The 16,928-nt window shown below is 39.4% G+C and overlaps 11 pseudogenes; all 11 read right to left on the bottom strand.

The window, feature by feature from the left end:
* Positions 1-1,448: 1,448 nt before the first annotated feature.
* LOC114765506 (uncharacterized) lies at positions 1,449-1,567 on the bottom strand (annotated as a pseudogene).
* A 1,358-nt stretch (positions 1,568-2,925) lies between these two features.
* LOC114765504 (uncharacterized) lies at positions 2,926-3,044 on the bottom strand (annotated as a pseudogene).
* Positions 3,045-4,395: 1,351 nt separating this feature from the next.
* On the bottom strand, positions 4,396-4,514 carry LOC114765503 (uncharacterized; annotated as a pseudogene).
* Positions 4,515-6,146: 1,632 nt separating this feature from the next.
* On the bottom strand, positions 6,147-6,265 carry LOC114765501 (uncharacterized; annotated as a pseudogene).
* A 1,081-nt stretch (positions 6,266-7,346) lies between these two features.
* Positions 7,347-7,465, bottom strand: LOC114765500 (uncharacterized; annotated as a pseudogene).
* A 1,708-nt stretch (positions 7,466-9,173) lies between these two features.
* LOC114765498 (uncharacterized) lies at positions 9,174-9,292 on the bottom strand (annotated as a pseudogene).
* Positions 9,293-10,374: 1,082 nt separating this feature from the next.
* On the bottom strand, positions 10,375-10,493 carry LOC114765496 (uncharacterized; annotated as a pseudogene).
* Positions 10,494-11,281: 788 nt separating this feature from the next.
* On the bottom strand, positions 11,282-11,400 carry LOC114765505 (uncharacterized; annotated as a pseudogene).
* A 439-nt stretch (positions 11,401-11,839) lies between these two features.
* LOC114765495 (uncharacterized) lies at positions 11,840-11,958 on the bottom strand (annotated as a pseudogene).
* An 802-nt stretch (positions 11,959-12,760) lies between these two features.
* On the bottom strand, positions 12,761-12,879 carry LOC114765502 (uncharacterized; annotated as a pseudogene).
* A 2,569-nt stretch (positions 12,880-15,448) lies between these two features.
* LOC114765494 (uncharacterized) lies at positions 15,449-15,567 on the bottom strand (annotated as a pseudogene).
* Positions 15,568-16,928: the final 1,361 nt, after the last annotated feature.

Raw genomic sequence — 16,928 nt, 5'->3', positions numbered from 1 at the left:
TCTCCCATCCAAGTACTAACCAGGCCCAAGCCTTCTTAGCTTCTGAGATCAAACAAGATTGGGCATTCTTCAGCTGGTTTGTCCGTTACACAAACTCTGCTTGAAAATCTTGAACTTTAAACCAAAAGGGCTTGAAAACATTATAAAGTGCAAAAACTCCCGCTTTACTGTCAAATTATGATGGAGAAAAGGCAAAAAAGCTAACAAAGCCATGTAAATACTTTCATTTTAAAAGTTTTTCAATAGTTAAAGCTTACAGTACCTGGTATTTTCCCACGTAGTCTCCCATCCAAGTACTAACCAGGCCCAAGCCTTCATAGCTTCTGAGATAAGACAAGAATGGGCATTCTTCAGCTGGTTTGTCCGTACACAAACTCTGCTTGAAAATCTTTAACTTTAAACCAAAGGGGCTTTGAACACATATCAAAGAGTGAAAACTCCCGCTTTACTGTCAAATTATGATGGAGAAAAGGCAAAAAAAAGCTAACAAAGCCATGTAAATACTTTCATTTTAAAAGTTTTTCAATAGTTAAAGCTTACAGCACCTGGTATTCCCAGGTAGTCTCCCATCAAGTACTAACCAGGCCCAAGCCTTCTTAGCTTCTGAGATCAGACAAGATTGGGCATTCTTCAGCTGGTTTGTCTGTACACAAACTCTGCTTGAAAATCTTGAACTTTAAACTAAAGGGGCTTGAACACATATCAAAGAGTGAAAAACTCCCGCTTTACTGTCAAATTATGATGGAGAAAAGGCAAAAAGTTGGAGTGGTAAGCTTTTATTTGCAATACAACAAATAAAGTGCACACCTTCTAGAGGCAATGCAATACTGGGTCGATGAATGGAGCGGATGGAGCAGGCCCTATTGCCGACTCCCTGTTCTAAAAATCCGCTTAATATGACATATCAGATATTAAATTGACATCAGGGTGCGTAGCACCTGAAGGCCGAGGGCTGGAAAATCCCACCTAATCGATTCAGCTCCAAGCCTGTGAATGATCGTTGTAGAGCACACACAGACAAAGAAACCTGAAGAGAAGTTTAAAAAAAAAAAAAAAAAAGAAAAAAGGCGGGAAAACATATCAAAGAAAGAAAATACCCCTTAACTTACTTAAAAAAAGGTAACAAAGTGATGTAAATACTTTCATTTTAAAAGTTTAACAATAGTTAAAACTTACAGCACCTGGCATTCCCACGTAGTCTCCCATCCAAGTACTAACCAGGCCCAAGCCTTCTTAGCTTCTGAGATCAGACAAGATTGGGCAATCTTCTGCTGGCATGTCTGTTAGCAAACTCTGCCTGAAAATCTTGGACTTTAAACAAAAGGGCTTTGAAAACATTATAAAGTGCGAAAACTCCCGCTTTACTCTCAAATTATGATGGAGAAAAGGCTAAAAAAGCTAACAAAGCCATGTAAATACTTTCATTTTAAAAGTTTTTCAATAGTTAAAGCTTACAGCACCTGGTATTCCCAGGTAGTCTCCCATTCAAGTACTAACCAGGCCCAAGCCTTCTTAGCTTCTGAGATCAAACAAGATTGGGCATTCTTCAGCTGGTTTGTCCGTACACAAACTCTGCTTGAAAATCTTGAACTTTAAACCAAAAGGGCTTTGAAAACATTATAAAGTGCAAAAACTCCCGCTTTACTGTCAAATTATGATGGAGAAAAGGCAAAAAAAGCTAACAAAGCCATGTAAATACTTTCATTTTAAAAGTTTTTCAATAGTTAAAGCTTACAGTACCTGGTATTCCCACGTAGTCTCCCATCCAAGTACTAACCAGGCCCAAGCCTTCATAGCTTCTGAGATAAGACAAGAATGGGCATTCTTCAGCTGGTTTGTCCGTACACAAACTCTGCTTGAAAATCTTTAACTTTAAACCAAAGGGGCTTGAACACATATCAAAGAGTGAAAACTCCCGCTTTACTGTCAAATTATGATGGAGAAAAGGCAAAAAAAAGCTAACAAAGCCATGTAAATACTTTCATTTTAAAAGTTTTTCAATAGTTAAAGCTTACAGCACCTGGTATTCCCAGGTAGTCTCCCATCAAGTACTAACCAGGCCCAAGCCTTCTTAGCTTCTGAGATCAGACAAGATTGGGCATTCTTCAGCTGGTTTGTCTGTACACAAACTCTGCTTGAAAATCTTGAACTTTAAACTAAAGGGGCTTGAACACATATCAAAGAGTGAAAACTCCCGCTTTACTGTCAAATTATGATGGAGAAAAGGCAAAAAGTTGGAGTGGTAAGCTTTTATTTGCAATACAACAAATAAAGTGCACACCTTCTAGAGGCAATGCAATACTGGGTCGATGAATGGAGCGGATGGAGCAGGCCCTATTGCCGACTCCCTGTTCTAAAAATCCGCTTAATATGACATATCAGATATTAAATTGACATCAGGGTGCGTAGCACCTGAAGGCCGAGGGCTGGAAAATCCCACCTAATCGATTCAGCTCCAAGCCTGTGAATGATCGTTGTAGAGCACACACAGACAAAGAAACCTGAAGAGAAGTTTAAAAAAAAAAAAAAAAAAAAAAGAAAAAAGGCGGGAAAACATATCAAAGAAAGAAAATACCCCTTAACTTACTTAAAAAAAGGTAACAAAGTGATGTAAATACTTTCATTTTAAAAGTTTAACAATAGTTAAAACTTACAGCACCTGCATTCCCACGTAGTCTCCCATCCAAGTACTAACCAGGCCCAAGCCTTCTTAGCTTCTGAGATCAGACAAGATTGGGCAATCTTCTGCTGGCATGTCTGTTAGCAAACTCTGCTTGAAAATCTTGGACTTTAAACAAAAGGGCTTTGAAAACATTATAAAGTGCGAAAACTCCCGCTTTACTGTCAAATTATGATGGAGAAAAGGCTAAAAAAGCTAACAAAGCCATGTAAATACTTTCATTTTAAAAGTTTTTCAATAGTTAAAGCTTACAGCACCTGGTATTCCCAGGTAGTCTCCCATCCAAGTACTAACCAGGCCCAAGCCTTCTTAGCTTCTGAGATCAAACAAGATTGGGCATTCTTCAGCTGGTTTGTCCGTACACAAACTCTGCTTGAAAATCTTGAACTTTAAACCAAAAGGGCTTTGAAAACATTATAAAGTGCAAAAACTCCCGCTTTACTGTCAAATTATGATGGAGAAAAGGCAAAAAAAGCTAACAAAGCCATGTAAATACTTTCATTTTAAAAGTTTTTCAATAGTTAAAGCTTACAGTACCTGGTATTCCCACGTAGTCTCCCATCCAAGTACTAACCAGGCCCAAGCCTTCATAGCTTCTGAGATAAGACAAGAATGGGCATTCTTCAGCTGGTTTGTCCGTACACAAACTCTGCTTGAAAATCTTTAACTTTAAACCAAAGGGGCTTGAACACATATCAAAGAGTGAAAACTCCCGCTTTACTGTCAAATTATGATGGAGAAAAGGCAAAAAAGCTAACAAAGCCATGTAAATACTTTCATTTTAAAAGTTTTTCAATAGTTAAAGCTTACAGCACCTGGTATTCCCAGGTAGTCTCCCATCAAGTACTAACCAGGCCCAAGCCTTCTTAGCTTCTGAGATCAGACAAGATTGGGCATTCTTCAGCTGGTTTGTCTGTACACAAACTCTGCTTGAAAATCTTGAACTTTAAACTAAAGGGGCTTGAACACATATCAAAGAGTGAAAACTCCCGCTTTACTGTCAAATTATGATGGAGAAAAGGCAAAAAGTTGGAGTGGTAAGCTTTTATTTGCAATACAACAAATAAAGTGCACACCTTCTAGAGGCAATGCAATACTGGGTCGATGAATGGAGCGGATGGAGCAGGCCCTATTGCCGACTCCCTGTTCTAAAAATCCGCTTAATATGACATATCAGATATTAAATTGACATCAGGGTGCGTAGCACCTGAAGGCCGAGGGCTGGAAAATCCCACCTAATCGATTCAGCTCCAAGCCTGTGAATGATCGTTGTAGAGCACACACAGACAAAGAAACCTGAAGAGAAGTTTAAAAAAAAAAAAAAAAGAAAAAAGGCGGGAAAACATATCAAAGAAAGAAAATACCCCTTAACTTACTTAAAAAAAGGTAACAAAGTGATGTAAATACTTTCATTTTAAAAGTTTAACAATAGTTAAAACTTACAGCACCTGCCATTCCCACGTAGTCTCCCATCCAAGTACTAACCAGGCCCAAGCCTTCTTAGCTTCTGAGATCAGACAAGATTGGGCAATCTTCTGCTGGCATGTCTGTTAGCAAACTCTGCTTGAAAATCTTGGACTTTAAACAAAAGGGCTTTGAAAACATTATAAAGTGCGAAAACTCCCGCTTTACTGTCAAATTATGATGGAGAAAAGGCTAAAAAAGCTAACAAAGCCATGTAAATACTTTCATTTTAAAAGTTTTTCAATAGTTAAAGCTTACAGCACCTGGTATTCCCAGGTAGTCTCCCATCCAAGTACTAACCAGGCCCAAGCCTTCTTAGCTTCTGAGATCAAACAAGATTGGGCATTCTTCAGCTGGTTTGTCCGTACACAAACTCTGCTTGAAAATCTTGAACTTTAAACCAAAAGGGCTTTGAAAACATTATAAAGTGCAAAAACTCCCGCTTTACTGTCAAATTATGATGGAGAAAAGGCAAAAAAAGCTAACAAAGCCATGTAAATACTTTCATTTTAAAAGTTTTTCAATAGTTAAAGCTTACAGCACCTGGTATTCCCAGGTAGTCTCCCATTCAAGTACTAACCAGGCCCAAGCCTTCTTAGCTTCTGAGATCAAACAAGATTGGGCATTCTTCCGCTGGTTTGTCCGTACACAAACTCTGCTTGAAAATCTTTAACTTTAAACCAAAGGGGCTTGAACATATATCAAAGAGTGAAAACTCCCGCTTTACTGTCAAATTATGATGGAGAAAAGGCAAAAAAAGCTAACAAAGCCATGTAAATACTTTCATTTTAAAAGTTTTTCAATAGTTAAAGCTTACAGTACCTGGTATTCCCACGTAGTCTCCCATCCAAGTACTAACCAGGCCCAAGCCTTCATAGCTTCTGAGATAAGACAAGAATGGGCATTCTTCAGCTGGTTTGTCCGTACACAAACTCTGCTTGAAAATCTTTAACTTTAAACCAAAGGGGCTTGAACACATATCAAAGAGTGAAAACTCCCGCTTTACTGTCAAATTATGATGGAGAAAAGGCAAAAAAAGCTAACAAAGCCATGTAAATACTTTCATTTTAAAAGTTTTTCAATAGTTAAAGCTTACAGCACCTGGTATTCCCAGGTAGTCTCCCATCAAGTACTAACCAGGCCCAAGCCTTCTTAGCTTCTGAGATCAGACAAGATTGGGCATTCTTCAGCTGGTTTGTCTGTACACAAACTCTGCTTGAAAATCTTGAACTTTAAACTAAAGGGGCTTGAACACATATCAAAGAGTGAAAACTCCCGCTTTACTGTCAAATTATGATGGAGAAAAGGCAAAAAGTTGGAGTGGTAAGCTTTTATTTGCAATACAACAAATAAAGTGCACACCTTCTAGAGGCAATGCAATACTGGGTCGATGAATGGAGCGGATGGAGCAGGCCCTATTGCCGACTCCCTGTTCTAAAAATCCGCTTAATATGACATATCAGATATTAAATTGACATCAGGGTGCGTAGCACCTGAAGGCCGAGGGCTGGAAAATCCCACCTAATCGATTCAGCTCCAAGCCTGTGAATGATCGTTGTAGAGCACACACAGACAAAGAAACCTGAAGAGAAGTTTAAAAAAAAAAAAAAAAAGAAAAAAGGCGGGAAAACATATCAAAGAAAGAAAATACCCCTTAACTTACTTAAAAAAAGGTAACAAAGTGATGTAAATACTTTCATTTTAAAAGTTTAACAATAGTTAAATCTTACAGCACCTGGCATTCCCACGTAGTCTCCCATCCAAGTACTAACCAGGCCCAAGCCTTCTTAGCTTCTGAGATCAGACAAGATTGGGCAATCTTCTGCTGGCATGTCTGTTAGCAAACTCTGCTTGAAAATCTTGGACTTTAAACAAAAGGGCTTTGAAAACATTATAAAGTGCGAAAACTCCCGCTTTACTGTCAAATTATGATGGAGAAAAGGCTAAAAAAGCTAACAAAGCCATGTAAATACTTTCATTTTAAAAGTTTTTCAATAGTTAAAGCTTACAGCACCTGGTATTCCCAGGTAGTCTCCCATCCAAGTACTAACCAGGCCCAAGCCTTCTTAGCTTCTGAGATCAGACAAGATTGGGCATTCTTCAGCTGGTTTGTCTGTACACAAACTCTGCTTGAAAATCTTGAACTTTAAACTAAAGGGGCTTGAACACAGATCAAAGAGTAAAAACTCCCGCTTTACTGTCAAATTATGATGGAGAAAAGGCAAAAAGTTGGAGTGGTAAGCTTTTATTTGCAATACAACAAATAAAGTGCACACCTTCTAGAGGCAATGCAATACTGGGTCGATGAATGGAGCGGATGGAGCAGGCCCTATTGCCGACTCCCTGTTCTAAAAATCCGCTTAATATGACATATCAGATATTAAATTGACATCAGGGTGCGTAGCACCTGAAGGCCGAGGGCTGGAAAATCCCACCTAATCGATTCAGCTCCAAGCCTGTGATTGATCGTTGTAGAGCACACACAGACAAAGAAACCTGAAGAGAAGTTTAAAAAAAAAAAAAAAAAAAAAAAAGAAAAAAGGCGGGAAAACATATCAAAGAAAGAAAATACCCCTTAACTTACTTAAAAAAAGGTAACAAAGTGATGTAAATACTTTCATTTTAAAAGTTTAACAATAGTTAAATCTTACAGCACCTGGCATTCCCACGTAGTCTCCCATCCAAGTACTAACCAGGCCCAAGCCTTCTTAGCTTCTGAGATCAGACAAGATTGGGCAATCTTCTGCTGGCATGTCTGTTAGCAAACTCTGCTTGAAAATCTTGGACTTTAAACAAAAGGGCTTTGAAAACATTATAAAGTGCGAAAACTCCCGCTTTACTGTCAAATTATGATGGAGAAAAGGCTAAAAAAGCTAACAAAGCCATGTAAATACTTTCATTTTAAAAGTTTTTCAATAGTTAAAGCTTACAGCACCTGGTATTCCCAGGTAGTCTCCCATTCAAGTGCTAACCAGGCCCAAGCCTTCTTAGCTTCTGAGATCAAACAAGATTGGGCATTCTTCAGCTGGTTTGTCCGTACACAAACTCTGCTTGAAAATCTTGAACTTTAAACCAAAGGGGCTTGAACACATATCAAAGAGTGAAAACTCCCGCTTTACTGTCAAATTATGATGGAGAAAAGGCAAAAAAAGCTAACAAAGCCATGTAAATACTTTCATTTTAAAAGTTTTTCAATAGTTAAAGCTTACAGCACCTGGTATTCCCAGGTAGTCTCCCATCCAAGTACTAACCAGGCCCAAGCCTTCTTAGCTTCTGAGATCAGACAAGATTGGGCATTCTTCAGCTGGTTTGTCTGTACACAAACTCTGCTTGAAAATCTTGAACTTTAAACTAAAGGGGCTTGAACACAGATCAAAGAGTAAAAACTCCCGCTTTACTGTCAAATTATGATGGAGAAAAGGCAAAAAGTTGGAGTGGTAAGCTTTTATTTGCAATACAACAAATAAAGTGCACACCTTCTAGAGGCAATGCAATACTGGGTCGATGAATGGAGCGGATGGAGCAGGCCCTATTGCCGACTCCCTGTTCTAAAAATCCGCTTAATATGACATATCAGATATTAAATTGACATCAGGGTGCGTAGCACCTGAAGGCCGAGGGCTGGAAAATCCCACCTAATCGATTCAGCTCCAAGCCTGTGATTGATCGTTGTAGAGCACACACAGACGAAGAAACCTGAAGAGAAGTTTAAAAAAAAAAAAAAAAGAAAAAAGGCGGGAAAACATATCAAAGAAAGAAAATACCCCTTAACTTACTTAAAAAAAGGTAACAAAGTGATGTAAATACTTTCATTTTAAAAGTTTAACAATAGTTAAATCTTACAGCACCTGGCATTCCCACGTAGTCTCCCATCCAAGTACTAAACAGGCCCAAGCCTTCTTAGCTTCTGAGATCAGACAAGATTGGGCAATCTTCTGCTGGCATGTCTGTTAGCAAACTCTGCTTGAAAATCTTGGACTTTAAACAAAAGGGCTTTGAAAACATTATAAAGTGCGAAAACTCCCGCTTTACTGTCAAATTATGATGGAGAAAAGGCTAAAAAAGCTAACAAAGCCATGTAAATACTTTCATTTTAAAAGTTTTTCAATAGTTAAAGGTTACAGCACCTGGTATTCCCAGGTAGTCTCCCATCCAAGTACTAACCAGGCCCAAGCCTTCTTAGCTTCTGAGATCAGACAAGAATGGGCATTCTTCAGCTGGTTTGTCTGTACACAAACTCTGCTTGAAAATCTTGAACTTTAAACTAAAGGGGCTTGAACACAGATCAAAGAGTAAAAACTCCCGCTTTACTGTCAAATTATGATGGAGAAAAGGCAAAAAGTTGGAGTGGTAAGCTTTTATTTGCAATACAACAAATAAAGTGCACACCTTCTAGAGGCAATGCAATACTGGGTCGATGAATGGAGCGGATGGAGCAGGCCCTATTGCCGACTCCCTGTTCTAAAAATCCGCTTAATATGACATATCAGATATTAAATTGACATCAGGGTGCGTAGCACCTGAAGGCCGAGGGCTGGAAAATCCCACCTAATCGATTCAGCTCCAAGCCTGTGATTGATCGTTGTAGAGCACACACAGACAAAGAAACCTGAAGAGAAGTTTAAAAAAAAAAAAAAAAAGAAAAAAGGCGGGAAAACATATCAAAGAAAGAAAATACCCCTTAACTTACTTAAAAAAAGGTAACAAAGTGATGTAAATACTTTCATTTTAAAAGTTTAACAATAGTTAAATCTTACAGCACCTGGCATTCCCACGTAGTCTCCCATCCAAGTACTAAACAGGCCCAAGCCTTCTTAGCTTCTGAGATCAGACAAGATTGGGCAATCTTCTGCTGGCATGTCTGTTAGCAAACTCTGCTTGAAAATCTTGGACTTTAAACAAAAGGGCTTTGAAAACATTATAAAGTGCGAAAACTCCCGCTTTACTGTCAAATTATGATGGAGAAAAGGCTAAAAAAGCTAACAAAGCCATGTAAATACTTTCATTTTAAAAGTTTTTCAATAGTTAAAGCTTACAGCACCTGGTATTCCCAGGTAGTCTCCCATCCAAGTACTAACCAGGCCCAAGCCTTCTTAGCTTCTGAGATCAGACAAGATTGGGCATTCTTCAGCTGGTTTGTCTGTACACAAACTCTGCTTGAAAATCTTGAACTTTAAACTAAAGGGGCTTGAACACAGATCAAAGAGTAAAAACTCCCGCTTTACTGTCAAATTATGATGGAGAAAAGGCAAAAAGTTGGAGTGGTAAGCTTTTATTTGCAATACAACAAATAAAGTGCACACCTTCTAGAGGCAATGCAATACTGGGTCGATGAATGGAGCGGATGGAGCAGGCCCTATTGCCGACTCCCTGTTCTAAAAATCCGCTTAATATGACATATCAGATATTAAATTGACATCAGGGTGCGTAGCACCTGAAGGCCGAGGGCTGGAAAATCACACCTAATCGATTCAGCTCCAAGCCTGTGAATGATCGTTGTAGAGCACACACAGACAAAGAAACCTGAAGAGAAGTTTAAAAAAAAAAAAAAAAAAAAAAAAGAAAAAAGGCGGGAAAACATATCAAAGAAAGAAAATACCCCTTAACTTACTTAAAAAAAGGTAACAAAGTGATGTAAATACTTTCATTTTAAAAGTTTAACAATAGTTAAAACTTACAGCACCTGCCATTCCCACGTTGTCTCCCATCCAAGTACTAACCAGGCCCAAGCCTTCTTAGCTTCTGAGATCAAACAAGATTGGGCATTCTTCAGCTGGTTTGTCCGTACACAAACTCTGCTTGAAAATCTTGAACTTTAAACCAAAAGGGCTTTGAAAACATTATAAAGTGCAAAAACTCCCGCTTTACTGTCAAATTATGATGGAGAAAAGGCAAAAAAAGCTAACAAAGCCATGTAAATACTTTCATTTTAAAAGTTTTTCAATAGTTAAAGCTTACAGTACCTGGTATTCCCACGTAGTCTCCCATCCAAGTACTAACCAGGCCCAAGCCTTCATAGCTTCTGAGATAAGACAAGAATGGGCATTCTTCAGCTGGTTTGTCCGTACACAAACTCTGCTTGAAAATCTTTAACTTTAAACCAAAGGGGCTTGAACACATATCAAAGAGTGAAAACTCCCGCTTTACTGTCAAATTATGATGGAGAAAAGGCTAAAAAAGCTAACAAAGCCATGTAAATACTTTCATTTTAAAAGTTTTTCAATAGTTAAAGCTTACAGCACCTGGTATTCCCAGGTAGTCTCCCATCCAAGTACTAACCAGGCCCAAGCCTTCTTAGCTTCTGAGATCAGACAAGATTGGGCATTCTTCAGCTGGTTTGTCTGTACACAAACTCTGCTTGAAAATCTTGAACTTTAAACTAAAGGGGCTTGAACACAGATCAAAGAGTAAAAACTCCCGCTTTACTGTCAAATTATGATGGAGAAAAGGCAAAAAGTTGGAGTGGTAAGCTTTTATTTGCAATACAACAAATAAAGTGCACACCTTCTAGAGGCAATGCAATACTGGGTCGATGAATGGAGCGGATGGAGCAGGCCCTATTGCCGACTCCCTGTTCTAAAAATCCGCTTAATATGACATATCAGATATTAAATTGACATCAGGGTGCGTAGCACCTGAAGGCCGAGGGCTGGAAAATCACACCTAATCGATTCAGCTCCAAGCCTGTGAATGATCGTTGTAGAGCACACACAGACAAAGAAACCTGAAGAGAAGTTTAAAAAAAAAAGAAAAAAGGCGGGAAAACATATCAAAGAAAGAAAATACCCCTTAACTTACTTAAAAAAAGGTAACAAAGTGATGTAAATACTTTCATTTTAAAAGTTTAACAATAGTTAAAACTTACAGCACCTGGCATTCCCACGTAGTCTCCCATCCAAGTACTAACCAGGCCCAAGCCTTCTTAGCTTCTGAGATCAGACAAGATTGGGCAATCTTCTGCTGGCATGTCTGTTAGCAAACTCTGCTTGAAAATCTTGGACTTTAAACAAAAGGGCTTTGAAAACATTATAAAGTGCGAAAACTCCCGCTTTACTGTCAAATTATGATGGAGAAAAGGCTAAAAAAGCTAACAAAGCCATGTAAATACTTTCATTTTAAAAGTTTTTCAATAGTTAAAGCTTACAGCACCTGGTATTCCCAGGTAGTCTCCCATTCAAGTACTAACCAGGCCCAAGCCTTCTTAGCTTCTGAGATCAAACAAGATTGGGCATTCTTCAGCTGGTTTGTCCGTACACAAACTCTGTTTGAAAATCTTGAACTTTAAACCAAAGGGGCTTGAACACATATCAAAGTGCAAAAACTCCCGCTTTACTGTCAAATTATGATGGAGAAAAAGCAAAAAAAGCTAACAAAGCCATGTAAATACTTTCATTTTAAAAGTTTTTCAATAGTTAAAGCTTACAGTACCTGGTATTCCCACGTAGTCTCCCATCCAAGTACTAACCAGGCCCAAGCCTTCATAGCTTCTGAGATAAGACAAGAATGGGCATTCTTCAGCTGGTTTGTCCGTACACAAACTCTGCTTGAAAATCTTTAACTTTAAACCAAAGGGGCTTGAACACATATCAAAGAGTGAAAACTCCCGCTTTACTGTCAAATTATGATGGAGAAAAGGCAAAAAAAGCTAAACAAGCCATGTAAATACTTTCATTTTAAAAGTTTTTCAATAGTTAAAGCTTACAGCACCTGGTATTCCCAGGTAGTCTCCCATCCAAGTACTAACCAGGCCCAAGCCTTCTTAGCTTCTGAGATCAGACAAGATTGGGCATTCTTCAGCTGGTTTGTCTGTACACAAACTCTGCTTGAAAATCTTGAACTTTAAACTAAAGGGGCTTGAACACATATCAAAGAGTGAAAACTCCCGCTTTACTGTCAAATTATGATGGAGAAAAGGCAAAAAGTTGGAGTGGTAAGCTTTTATTTGCAATACAACAAATAAAGTGCACACCTTCTAGAGGCAATGCAATACTGGGTCGATGAATGGAGCGGATGGAGCAGGCCCTATTGCCGACTCCCTGTTCTAAAAATCCGCTTAATATGACATATCAGATATTAAATTGACATCAGGGTGCGTAGCACCTGAAGGCCGAGGGCTGGAAAATCCCACCTAATCGATTCAGCTCCAAGCCTGTGAATGATCGTTGTAGAGCACACACAGACAAAGAAACCTGAAGAGAAGTTTAAAAAAAAAAAAAAAAAAAAAAAAGAAAAAAGGCGGGAAAACATATCAAAGAAAGAAAATACCCCTTAACTTACTTAAAAAAAGGTAACAAAGTGATGTAAATACTTTCATTTTAAAAGTTTAACAATAGTTAAAACTTACAGCACCTGGCATTCCCACGTAGTCTCCCATCCAAGTACTAACCAGGCCCAAGCCTTCTTAGCTTCTGAGATCAGACAAGATTGGGCAATCTTCTGCTGGCATGTCTGGTAGCAAACTCTGCTTGAAAATCTTGGACTTTAAACAAAAGGGCTTTGAAAACATTATAAAGTGCGAAAACTCCCGCTTTACTGTCAAATTATGATGGAGAAAAGGCTAAAAAAGCTAACAAAGCCATGTAAATACTTTCATTTTAAAAGTTTTTCAATAGTTAAAGCTTACAGCACCTGGTATTCCCAGGTAGTCTCCCATCCAAGTACTAACCAGGCCCAAGCCTTCTTAGCTTCTGAGATCAAACAAGATTGGGCATTCTTCAGCTGGTTTGTCCGTACACAAACTCTGCTTGAAAATCTTGAACTTTAAACCAAAAGGGCTTTGAAAACATTATAAAGTGCAAAAACTCCCGCTTTACTGTCAAATTATGATGGAGAAAAGGCAAAAAAAGCTAACAAAGCCATGTAAATACTTTCATTTTAAAAGTTTTTCAATAGTTAAAGCTTACAGTACCTGGTATTCCCACGTAGTCTCCCATCCAAGTACTAACCAGGCCCAAGCCTTCATAGCTTCTGAGATAAGACAAGAATGGGCATTCTTCAGCTGGTTTGTCCGTACACAAACTCTGCTTGAAAATGTTTAACTTTAAACCAAAGGGGCTTGAACACATATCAAAGAGTGAAAACTCCCGCTTTACTGTCAAATTATGATGGAGAAAAGGCAAAAAAAGCTAACAAAGCCATGTAAATACATTAATTTTAAAAGTTTTTCAATAGTTAAAGCTTACAGCACCTGGTATTCCCAGGTAGTCTCCCATCCACCTACTAACCAGGCCCAAGCCTTCTCAGCTTCTGAGATCAGACAAGATTGGGCATTCTTCAGCTGGTTTGTCTGTACACAAAATCTGCTTGAAAATCTTGAACTTTAAACCAAAGGGGCTTGAACACATATCAAAGAGTGAAAACTCCCGCTTTACTGTCAAATTATGATGGAGAAAAGGCAAAAAGTTGGAGTGGTAAGCTTTTATTTGCAATACAACAAATAAAGTGCACACCTTCTAGAGACAATGCAATACTGGGTCGATGAATGGAGCGGATGGAGCAGGCCCTATTGCCGACTCCCTGTTCTAAAAATCCGCTTAATATGACGTATCAGATATTAAACTGACATCAGGGTGCGTAGCACCTTAAGGCCGAGGGCTGGAAAACCCCACCTAATCGATTCAGCTCCACCCCACTCCACAGCCAAGCCTGTGAATGATCGTTGTAGAGCATGCACAGACAAAGAAACCTGAAGAGAAGTTTAAAAAAAAAAAAAAAAAAAAAAAGCCGGGAAAACATATCAAAGAAAGAAAATACCCCTTAACTTACTTTAAAAAAAGTTAACAAATGATGTAAATACTTTCATTTTAAAAGTTTTTCAATAGTTAAAGCTTATAGCACCTGGTAATCCCAGGTAGTCTTCCATCCAAGTACTAACCAGGCCCAAGCCTTCTTAGCTTCTGAGATCAGACAAGAATGGGCATTCTTCAGCTGGTTTGTCCATACCCAAACTCTGCTTGAAAATCTTGAACTTTAAACCAAAGGGGCTTGAACACATATCAAAGAGTGAAAACTCCCGCTTTACTGTCAAATTATGATGGAGAAAAGGCAAAAAAAGCTAACAAAGCCATGTAAATACTTTCATTTTAAAAGTTTTTCAATAGTTAAAGCTTACAGCACTTGGTATTCCCAGGTAGTCTCCCATCCAAGTACTAACCAGGCCCAAGCCTTCTTAGCTTCTGAAATTAGACAAGATTGGGCCTTCTTCATCTGGTTTGTCAGTACACAAACTCTACTTGAAAATCTTGAACTTTAAAACAAAGGGGCTTGAACACATATCAAAGAGTGAAAACTCCCGCTTTACTGTTAAATTATGATGGAGAAAAGGCAAAAAAAGCTAACAAAGCCATGTTAATACTTTCATTTTAAAAGTTTTTCAGTAGTTAAAGCTTATAGCACCTGGTATTCCCAGGTAGTCTCACATCCAAGTACTAACCAGGCCCAAGCCTTCTTAGCTTCTGAGATCAGACAAGATTGGGCATTATTCAGCTGGTTTGTCCGTACACAAACTCTGCTTGAAAATCCTGAACTTTAAGCCAAAGGGGCTTGAACACATATCAAAGAGTGAAAACTCCCGCTCTACTGTCAAATTATCATGGAGAAAAGGCAAAAAGTTGGAGTGGTAAGCTTTTATTCGCAATACAACAAATAAAATGCACACTTTCTAGAGGCAATGCAATACTGGGTCGATGAATGGAGCGGATGGAGCAGGCCCTATTGCCGACTCCCTGTTCTAAAAATCCGCTTAATATGACGTATCAGATATTAAACTGACATCAGGGTGCGTAGCACCTGAAGGCCGAGGGCTGGAAAACCCCACCTAATCGATTCAGCTCCACCCCACTCCATAGCCAAGCCTGTGAATGATCGTTGTAGAGTACGCACAGACAAAGAAACCTGAAGAGAAGTTTAAAAAAAAAAAAAAAGGCGGGAAAACATATCAAAGAAAGAAAATACCCATTAACTTACTTTAATAAAAGTTAACAAATGATGTAAATACTTTCATTTCAAAAGTTTTACAATAGTTAAAGCTTACAGTACCTGGTATTCCCACGTAGTCTCCCATCCAAGTACTAACCAGGCCCAAGCCTTCATAGCTTCTGAGATAAGACAAGAATGGGCATTCTTCAGCTGGTTTGTCCGTACACAAACTCTGCTTGAAAATCTTTAACTTTAAACCAAAGGGGCTTGAACACATATCAAAGAGTGAAAACTCCCGCTTTACTGTCAAATTATGATGGAGAAAAGGCAAAAAAAGCTAACAAAGCCATGTAAATACTTTCATTTTAAAAGTTTTTCAATAGTTAAAGCTTACAGCACCTGGTATTCCCATGTAGTCTCCCATCCAAGTACTAACCAGGCCCAAGCCTTCTTAGCTTCTGAGATCAGACAAGATTGGGCAATCTTCAGCTGGTATGTCCGTAAGCAAACTCTGCTTGAAAATCTTGAACTTAAAAAAAAAAGGGGCTAGAAAACATATCAAAGAGTGAAAACTCTCGCTTTACTGTCATATTATGATGGAGAAAAGGCAAAAAGTTGGAGTGGTAAGCTTTTATTTTCAATACAACAAATAAAGTGCACAGCTTCTAGAGGCAATGCAATACTGGGCAGTTGCGTGGAGTGGATGGAGCAAGCCCCTTTGCCGACGGCAAGCCCCTTTGCCCATGGCATCATCCACTCCAGTGCCAGGCTGGTAAGCTAACCGAAGGCGGTCCATTGATGAGCTCACCAGGGGCCGAAGCTGTTTCAGGTTCAGCCACTCCAGGGTCTTCATCAGGTGGGATGTCAGAGCCACCGGCCTGTAGCTGTTGTGGTCCTTGGGATGTGGAGTCTTTGGTACCACACAAAAGGTTTTCCAGAGCTGTGGTACCATCCCCAGCTTCAGGCTCAGGTTAAATATGTTAAGAGAGAGGGGCTGGAGTCGTGTGCTAGATGGGTGCTGGATGCCCTGGTTGGGGTGGGGGCAGCAGTGTGCAGAGCTTGTGGAAGCGGAGTGAAGTGTAGAGGTGTGAATTGTTCGAGGTGTCTGAGGTAGAACAGAGGTGGAGGTTGGGGAGGGGGTTTCTGCAGCAGATATTAGGGACTCACATGTTATGTTAGGGGCAGAATGGGGGGGAGAATCAGTGGCAGATGAATCAAACCTGTTGAAAAAGTGATTTGCCCACCTCACACCCCCCCACCTGCAGAGTTCTATTCTTTGTGGCCTGAGATGGTTCTAAGGCCTCTCCAGCCTCCACTGATATTGTTCTGCTGAAGCTGGTTTTCCATCCTCTGCCTGTAGCTGTCTTTCTCATCCCTGATCAGTCTTTTCAGCTCCTCCTTGTCTCCTGATTTGAAGGCCCTCCTCTTCTGCTTGAGGACGGAGTATTCCATGGCTTGTTGTTTGGGTAGCAACGTACAGTCCTGGTGTGTACGGTGTTATCCACACAGAAATTAATGTAGTAATGCTAGTATTAGTAATACTAATAATGTTGTGGTGTATATCAAAGGTAGATCGTGTTTTGTGCAGTAGTTTTGTGTAGTGTCAGGTTCCTATGAGGTGTGAACTAGGGGGCGGGGCTTAGTGGTTTATACTGAAGGCCACAATATCAACAACATTTATTTCTTATATAGCCCAAAATCACATACAGTATGTCTCAATGGGCTTTGACAGGCCCTACAGTTGACACCCCCCACACTTGACCCTTCTGCACACAAGGAAAAACTCCACACAAAAAAAATGATGTTACTGGTCCACTTGAAGATCCCTATAGCTGTAGTTGTAACGGTGGTGGTGGCTGTGGTGACC

This window comes from Denticeps clupeoides, chromosome 15, assembly GCF_900700375.1.
Source record: "Denticeps clupeoides chromosome 15, fDenClu1.1, whole genome shotgun sequence".
NCBI lineage: Eukaryota > Metazoa > Chordata > Actinopteri > Clupeiformes > Denticipitidae > Denticeps > Denticeps clupeoides.
This window is presented reverse-complemented; position numbering and strand designations above follow the sequence as displayed.